Source organism: Pteropus alecto, unplaced genomic scaffold, assembly GCF_000325575.1.
Source record: "Pteropus alecto unplaced genomic scaffold, ASM32557v1 scaffold68, whole genome shotgun sequence".
NCBI lineage: Eukaryota > Metazoa > Chordata > Mammalia > Chiroptera > Pteropodidae > Pteropus > Pteropus alecto.
The window spans coordinates 4,839,035-4,849,146 of NW_006441386.1; positions in this window are offsets into that span (position 1 = coordinate 4,839,035).

Sequence of the window (10,112 nt, forward strand, 5' to 3'; positions counted from 1 at the left end):
CTCTGGACTCATTTTGAAAATACTATCCCCCAAACACTTGAAATTTAGAACACATTGTAGGAGGGCATCAAATAATGTTTGTGTCTTTAACCTTTATCCTGAAGGAGCTGCATTTCCCTGACATCTTCATGCCTATCCCAAGGAGCGGGGCATGGGTGGGCCAGTGTCTGCTCCTCCAAGGGCTACCATTGACACATCAGGGCCAGGTCCTCACCACCCTCTCTAGACAGAGAAGGCAGCTACAGGGCAAGGAGAGTAAAGCTCTATACCTGCTGATCACAGTGAAATCCCCAACAAAAGCCCCACAAGTTTCCAGCTTCCTTAGAAGCCCCCGTGTACCTGAGGATACAAAAGGTGAGGCAGGGAGGCCCCTGGGGAAGACATGCAAAAGTTCTGTAGAAGTCTGTACTGCAGACACACCTGAAAAAGGTGGCCACCTGTCCCAGCTCTTTGTTGCACACTCCCATTATTCCTGAGCAAATTGCAATCCAAGATAAAAGCAATCAGAATGCCTTCGATATAGGTCCTCAAAAAATATAAAGAAATGAAAAATGAGGCAAGATATTTAATCAACAAAATACAGGTGAAGAATAAGTATTTCGGGAAAACAAGAAATTTTCAGACACATTTCTCTAGACGCTATTAGGAATCATGGAGATTACATACTTTCTGAGATGGCAGGGTAATGAGGTAGGGTCAATGTGGATTCATAAAGAACCTCCTTTTTAAAAATCTTCATTTCTTTTAATAGTGCGATATTATTATTTATATTTAGTATACTTTGCATAGATCTGTATGGCTTATTTACTACTCATTACAAATTTGTACCTTTAAACATCATCACTCTTAACTCTCCCTTTGATAACCATTTTACTCTCTGTTTTTTATAAGTTTAATAGTTTTAGATTCTACATAAAAGTGATATTATGTGGTATTTGTCTTCCTCTGACTTATCTCACTTAGCATAATGTGCCCAAGGTCTATCAATGTTGTAACAAGTGAAAGAAGGATAACCTCCTTTCTTATGGCTGAATATTATTCTATTGTGTATATGTACCACATATTTTTATCCATTCATCCATTGATGGGCACTTGGGTTGTTTCCGCATCGTAAGTATTGTGAATCATGCTGTAATAAACATGAGATCACATATATTTCATCAAAATCCCATTTAATTTCCAGAAGTGAAATTGCTGGATCATACGGTATATCTATTTTTAATTTTTTAAGGAACTACCGTACTGTTTCGTAGTGAGTGGACAAATTTACATTCCCACCAACAGTATATAAGGATTTCCTAGCACCTGTTGTTTCCTGTCTGCTTGATGATAACCATTCATACAGGTTTGAAGGAATAGCTCATAGTTTTGATTTGTAGTTCCCTGATGATTAGTGATGTTGAGCATTTTTTCATGTATCTGTTGGCCATTTTGATGTCCTCTTTGAAGAAATGTCTATTTAGTTCTTTTGTCCTTTGAATTTGAATTTTTATTTTTGTTGTTATTAAGTTGACTGGACTCTTTATATGCTTTTGGATATTAATTAACCCCTTATTCAATATATGGTTTACAAAAATTTTCTCTTTCTGTAGGTTGTCTTTTCAGTTTGTTAATTGTTTCTTTAGCTATACAGAAGCTTTTGAGTTTTACGTCATCTTGTTTGTTGATTTTTGCTTTTGGTGTTTGTGCTTTGGCATCATGTTAAAAAAAGCATTGCCAAGACTGATATCAATGCGCTTCTTTTCTACATACTCTTCCAGGAGTTTTATGGTAGCAGGTCGTATGTTTAAGTCTTTGGTTCAGTTCAAGTTAATTTTTGTGAGTAGTGTGAGATAGGGGTTCATTTTATTTTTCTGCATGTGTTTCTCTAGTTTCCCAGAACTACTTGTTAAAGAGACTGTCCTTTCCCCCATTGGTTCCCTTTTTAAATATCAGTTGACCGTATATACCAGGATTTAATTCTGGGCTCTCTATTCTGTGCCATTGGTTAATATGTCTACTTTTATGCCAATAATATACAGTTTTATAACTGTGGCTTTGTAATGTATTTGAAATCTGAAAGCATAATTAAAAAGACTTTGTTTTTTTTCCCCAGGATTGCTTTGGTCTTTGGGGGCCTTTTGTAGTTCCACACAAGTTTTGGGATTTTTTTTTCTTCTATTTCTGTGAAAAAATGCCCATAAAGAACCTCTTGAAGATGCATGATGGTCCAGCCAGTCCTGATTCCTGGAATGCCATCACTGGGGATATGTTTCCCCCAAGTGTAGGTACCACCTTTGATAACTGTCAACATTAGTAGGCGTTCTGACAGTTTACCTTTTTATACATGTTATCTCATATACAACTCAAAAAAATTTGATGGGAGACAAAATCATAACTTGCATTTACAGATAAAGAAACTGAGTTAGCAAAGAAGCAGCATGACACAGTTATCACCCAGTGCTTGTAGGTAGCAGAATTCAGAAGTTTCAGTTATCTCTCACCACATAACAGATAACCCTAAACCTTAGCTGCATAAAACTATGACAATCAGTTTATTATTATCTCTCATGGTTCTAGAGATTGAGCAACCTGGTGGTCCTCACTTAGGGTCTCTCCTGAGGTTACAGTCAGAGTGTGACCAGGCTGGGCCATCTGACGTCTACCTCACTCACGTGTCTGGTGCCTGAGCTTGGAAAGATTTAGAGCTAGGAAATGACAGGGTTCCTTACCTCTGTCTCTCTCTCTGTTTCTGTCTCTGTCTCTCTTTCATATTGTTTGCGTGATCTCTCTAGCATGGAAGCTAGCCCAGCCTCTTATATAACAGCTCAGAACTTCAAAGCAAGTATCATGAGAGAATAGGGGAGACACTGCCTGACTCTGGCCTTTTCTAGCTCATCCTTTTAAATAAAGTAGCATCACTTCTGACACATTTTATTCACAGAGGCCAATGTCTCTCTGTCTCTCTTTCATATTGTTTGCATGATCTCTCTAGCATGGAAGCTAGCCCAGCCTCTTATATAACAGCTCAGAACTTCAAAGCAAGTATCATGAGAGAATAGGGGAGAAACTGCCTGACTCTGGCCTTTTCTAGCTCATCCTTTTAAATAAAGTAGCATCACTTCTGACACATTTTATTCACAGAGGCCATCACAAGTCCTGCCCAGTTTCAAATAGAGAACACATAACTACTCTTCTTGATAGGAAGCATGTTATAGAATTTGCTGATATATTTTTAAACCACCTTACTGGGTCTTTTGATCCCGGATATCAAGATATTCTACTGGGTTCTTTCCTCCACAAGTTAAGGCTTGACAGAAGTTCATGTTGGTGCCTCTCTGTGCCTTCATTTAGTCCATTAGCAAAACCCTTAGGGCCTGTCTTTCCCTCCTTGGGGGCCAAGGAGAGACAGGTTCAGGATAGAAATGCAACAGGAAGGCACTGGGGTTCAGGGTGGAGGTAAAAGAAGGGAGAGAGAAATAATAGAAGGAGGATTGAATGTGACACAAGATGAAATGGCAAATGCCCTCTTTACCATCTCCTTCATTTTAACTTCTCTCTGATCCAATATTCCCAGTGTCCAAAGATGAAGAGAGTAGAATTTTGTAGGTTTGCCAGAATCCACTGCACTTCCATGTTCCTGGCCAGGCATATTTGGAGCTTTGGTTTTGTTTTTATAGGTTGAATCAGCAATACAATAAAAATTTAAATCGATGCTGCCTTTATATATCATTAGTGAAATCAATACTGCCAGTAGCTTCCAAGTTCATGTATGTCTGTGAAACTGTACTCTAAACACTTTGTTTATTTCTAGTAGTAAAGTTTTCATCAAGCTATCTTTTCTTTTTAATTGAACAAATAATTTCACACCTGTTCTCTGGATTGAGTCACACCAGCTATAGCCTGACTATATCTACTTGAACAAATACACACAAAAAGAATGGTGCCATAGTAGGAAGAGCAATAGAATTAGCATGGGATGGTCTGTTCCTGCTCTGTCACCTACCTGCTGGGTGTCTCTGAGCAAGTCACCCAACCTTGATGGGCAGTTTTTAATCTTACATAAAATGGAAGAAATATCTCCTTTTCAGGTCAGTATGTTAAATGGGCAAGCAGTACGTGATAAATAAATGCAATTTGAATTTATTTTAATTAACTTTGTGCTAAATATGACCCTTCCATCTTGCAACCTTCCTTGGTCACTCCTCATGCATTTAAAGAAGGCTTGCTTCCCTTTCTGATTGTGAAAGTGATCATTCTCATAATAAAATATTAGCAAAATACTAAAATATTCAAAGAAGAAATTGTAAACAGCTGCCCCAGAGCAATCATTCACTTTAAATATTCTAATGTTTTCCTTTTCAGGCTTTATGTATATATGTTTGTATGTACCTGTGTATATATCTAGGTATGTATATATGTATAAGTGTGTGTTGATATGAATCTGTATGTGTCCTCATTTGCCATTTTATGTTTTGGTTTTTTTTTTCATGTATTTTTTTTGTGAACATCTTCCCCTGGCTCTAAATAGTCATTAAAAACCTGATTTTTAGTGGCAATATGATAATCCATTGTATGAAATGCCTCAATTTAACCAATTGCTCTATGGTTGAACATATAGTTTCCCTCCACTTTTCACTAATAACTTACTAATTATACAGAAATATGAGCAGCCTTAATAAAAAATCTTTGTCCATGTTTCTGATTATTTTCTCAAGACAGATTCATCAGTATTAATCCCTGTGTCAAGGATTTAAACAATTTCAAAGATTATCCTATGTATTGCCACAAAGCTTTTCAGAATTGATATCAATTTATATTCACATCAGCAGTTTGGAGAAGTCTGATCTCACCATACACCACCCAGAATTATCATCTATAATTTATTTCTTTATCCATTTGATAGGCAAAAGAATTATTTTTTGTTGTTGCTTTAATTTTTCCTTTTTAAATTAATTTTTTATTTTGAAATAATTCTGGATTCACATGAAGTTGTATGAAATAATGCTGAGAGATCCCATGTGCTCTATTGCCCATGTTACCCAAAAGTAACATCTTACAAAACAATATCATCATTGCTATTGATAAAGTTAAGACACAGAACATAGTCATTACCACAAGGATCCCTCATGTGCACTTTAATTGACACACTCACTCCCCCTTCCTCCCATCTCCATGTCCTTAACCCCTGGAAATCACTAATATATTCTACCTTTCTAAAATTTTGTCATTTCCAGTTTTATATAAATGAAATTATAGAATAGGTAACCTTTTGGCAATTGGCTTTTTCTACTCAGCATAATTCTCTAGAGATTCATTCAAATTGCTCTGTATATGAAGAGCTTGTTCCTTTTAATTTCTGTGTATTATTCCATGGTATGAATGTACCACAGTGTATGTAACTATCCATCCATTGAAGGACATCTGGGTTGTTTCCAGTTTTGATTATATGAATAGAGCTGCTATGAATATTTGTGTACAGGTTTTTGTGTAAACATAGGCTTCCATTTCTCCGGGATAAAAGCCCAGGAGAAAATTACTAGATCAAATGGTAGTTGCATACGAAGTTGTTTTTTCTTTTCTTTCCAAAGTAGTCTAGCTCTGCTTTAAATTTTTGATTCCTTTGCTTATTCATTAGATTGATTGATTTTAATATTGTTTGTTAGTTGTCTATTTATATCTTTTTTACATTTCTCCATTGAATTGTTCTGTTTCTTAAAGGTCTAAGAGAACTTTTTAAATAAAATAATGGTATTTCTTTGTTGTTATTGTCATTTATGATGTTTCAGATGAACATAAGTTTGAGATATTTATTATTTGACCCACAGATTTTTATGACTAGAAAGATTTGTCCTGTATAGCAATCAATTATTTAATTTGTTGTGAACTTACATTCTTCTCTGACTCTTTAATACAACTGGAATTAATTTCAAAGTATAGTGCAAGGTGAGGACTTAACACAGTTTTGTTTCAAAGGAGTTTGTCAAATTTTTAACATGAGTTGTTGAGTTAAGAGCCCCTTCACCACTGGGTGCAGCTCTTTATCATATGTGCCACCTGATTCAGTACTATCTGTTCTGTTGGCTCATGACACCAACATATTTTCATTATGTAGCCTTGTATGTGCTAAGGCAAGTTGTGTCACACCATTCTTCTTATTTGAAATCTAGTAATTTTTATGAATCTCATAATTCTTCATAACCCTTAGCTTTTTCCTGATTGTTTTAAAACTACTTATTTGAAATAATTGTAGACTCATAGGAAGTTACAAAATATGGGACAGAGTCCCATGTGCCCTTCACCCAGCTTTTCCCAACAGTGACATTTTACATAACTGTAGTACAATGTCAAATCCAGAAAACTGACCTTCGGATCATACTGTTAATAAGACTCCCAACATTATTCAGTTTGCACCATTTTTACACACATTCGTTTTTGTGTATGCACACAGACACCCCATTCTGTACAATTTTATCATATGTATAGATTTGTGTAAACACCACCACAATCAAGATACAAATCTTCTCCATCACCACAAAGGAACTTTCTCACGGTGTTCCCTTTATATTTGGACCCTCCCTCCTTTTATATTTGCATCCCTGTCCCCTGGCAATCATTAATCTTTTCTCTATCTCTATAGTTTTGCTATTTGAAGAATATTGTATAAGTGGAAGTATACAGCATATAACCTTTTAAGACCGGCTTCTTTCACTAAGCATAAAGCTATCGAGATCCATTCAGGTTTTTGTGTGTATCAACCATTCATTCCTTTTTATTACTGAGTTGTATTCCATCTTGCCATTGTTTAATCTTTCAATCATTGAAAGACATTTGGATTATTTCCCATTTGGGGCTGCTACAAATAAAGCTGCTGTGAATATTCATGTTCAGGTTTTTGCGTGAACATAAGTTTTCGTTATGAAATGAAATAGAAGTCCCAGGGTATATGTAATTGCTGGGTCATATGGTAGGTCTATGTTTAGCTTTATTTTTAAAAACTGCCAAAAATTAGCCACAGTAGCTGGACCATTTTACATAACCATCAGCAATGCAGGAGAGATTCAGTTTCTCTGGATCCTCTCCAGCATTTGCTATAATTCATTCTTTCATTCATTTCTGTTTATTTTGTTCTTTACATTCTACATATAAGTGAAATCATGTGGTATTTGTCTTTGTCAGTCTGACTTATTTAACTTAACATAATATCCTAGGTCCATCCATGTTGTCACAAATGGTAAGATTTCATTTTTATGACTGAGTAATATTCCATTGTATATATATACCACATCTTTATCCAATTGTTAATAGATGGGCACTTAGGTTGCTTCCATATCTTGGCTATTTGTAAATAGCACTGCAGTAAACATAAGGTGCTTATATCTTTCTCAAATTAGTGTTTTGGATTTCTTCAGATAAATTCAGAGTGGAATTCCTGGGTCATAAAGTAGTTCCATTTTTAATCTTTTGAGGAAACTGCAAACTGTTTTCCATAATGGCTGTGCCGATTTGCAATCACCAATAGTGCACTAGGGTTCTCTTTTCTCCACATCCTTCCCAACACTTGTTGTTTTTGATTTATTGATCCTAATCTTTCTGACAGGTATGAGGTGATATCTCATTGTGGTTTTAATTTGCATTTCTCTGATGATTAGTTACATTGAGTATCTTTTCATATTTTAGCTGTTCTAATAGGTGTGCAGTGATATCTCACTAGGTTTTAATTTATATTTCCTAATGTTGAAGAATCCTTTTATTTTTCCAGATGTACTTTAAAATCATGATCCAAAGGTTCTCCTTTAAAATATCTCATTAATATTTTTCTTGGATTATGCTTAAATATACCTTAAATTGAAAATAGTTTGCATTTTTAAAATATCCAGTCTTCCAATCAAGGAATATATTATCTCTTTCCATTATTCATTAGTATTTTTCTGAGTATAGTTTTATATTTCCCTTGCTATAGGTTTTATACATTTCTATTATATTGTTACTAAGTTTTGCTTTTTTTTGTTTTGTTTTATTTTTGCAACTTTCCTAAGTAGATTTTTCTCACTATATTTTTAAGCACATTGATAGAAGATAATAAATATATTTATTTTTGTTTATTTGCCTTTTATTCAGTCACTGAACTCTATTGTCAATTGTAGTAGCTTTACAGTTTTTCTATATACACAATATATGTAATGAAAAAAAAAACATGATCTAATAGTTAATATTTATTGAGTATTTGGAATGTGCCAGGTAGGCACTGCACTTTACAAGTATTATTTTTCTTAAATCCATTTGTCATCTTTGAAATGCTCATCAGCTAGATGTGCCTCTTTGTTTAAATATATTATGCTTTGAATCGGTGACTGTTATTAACTGTAATTACAGGTTGTTCAAGAATGTGAGTGGACACATAGTCAGATGGGAATAATCACACCTTTGCGTGGCATGTCATATGTGAATGCGTGTGGGAAGGGAGGTGAAAAGATAGAAAGTTCTCATTGAATAAAGAAGTGAAAGGAAAGTAGGGTTTTTGTTGGGCCAACATAAAAATAGGGGTTTTATATAAATAGTCTGAGACTCACCACCCCACCCCTTGCCCCATCTTTGCAAACACTAAAAGTCAATTACAGAAAAAAGGTAAATTCTAGCCGAATTCTCCACTCCTTTTCTTCTTTCCTCTCCTCAGGCCTCCTTGCTCAGAAAGGATATTTTTGATTTCTTGAGTTGAACATTTGAACATTTCCTGAGTTGAAGCACGAGTTTGTTTATTTACATTTTTTTCTTGTTTAACAATGTAAGTACATAGACATACACATTTATCTCTCACTTCTATAACTGCGTTCCATCACAGTTGATAGGCATTGTTTCATTGTCATTATCTTTTAAATGGACTATAATTATGGATGTGATTTCCTCTTTGACTCAAAAACTTATTACAGTTTTTGTTTTAATTTCCTAGTAAGTGGGTATTTTAAGCATTTATAATCATGATTATTATTATTTGTTTTATGATCAGAAATATGAACCCTACAATTTCTGTGTTTTGAAATTTATTAGTTTTCCTTGAGGCTTGGTATATAGCCAATTCTTTCATAGATGCTTAATAAAGAGGTGAATTATCTGTAGATTAAAAAGTATTATAGATACATAGAGATGAGATAGAAGTAGACAGATGGGTATAGATATTAATGAATCTAGTCTTAATTATTTTATTATTCAAATGTTTAATCATTAAAATACATAGATGCTTAAGGAATTGTGTTTTATTTCACACTAAATGTCTTCTGGTAATTTTTTTCTATTTTTAACAGCTATCTTTTTAAAATATTTTGATGTTCTTGAATTTTATACCTATTATCAAAATATGTTTCTTTATACTATTTAATATATTCTTCCTTGAACTCTACTGTTCCCAGTACTTTTCACCCTTAAGTTCTGCTGTTTCAAATTAATTTCCTCACTCTTTTGTTTTGTATGCATTTGATCCATAATGTCCAATATATTTTTTCCTATCCTTGAAAAGATGGGATGAACAAGTGTGGTGAGAAAAATTAGTCTTGCTGTTCAGATAGCCAGAAAACTTCATTCTAGTTCATTCCCTTGTCTTCTGCCTGGTCTACCCTTCTATGCACAGATGTGACTAGTATATCCTTTAATATTTTATGGAAAACAAAAACTTATACTCACTCTTTTCCTTAAGACTTAATCCAATATTGCAGAGATAGTCTTTCTTTAGTTTTTATGTGTGCGAATGATGGCTAGTTTCCACATCAGCCCTTGTTTAGTAAATTCCAACCTGATGGCCAAGAAAAAAGAAGGTAGCTAGTTAAAGATAGGCTGCCTAATCCTGGTTTGCTTTTCTAGGCCTTCTTTCCTTCTGAATGAGGCCACTCAGACCCTATACTCGGCTAGACACTATGCTTGACCTTAAAAGAGAAATCAGGGCAAGACTTTCAATACTGGACTTGGAGTCATTTTACTGGCATGCAATTATGGTCTAGCCAATCAGAGCTAAACAAATAGCAGGGTAGCAATAATTTATACATGAGAATAGGAACAGTTTAGAGTTCCTAGAAATGTAACTATGGCAACAAATTAAGAAAGTTAGCTACAATTTGTCATTCCTTAAAGTCATGCATATT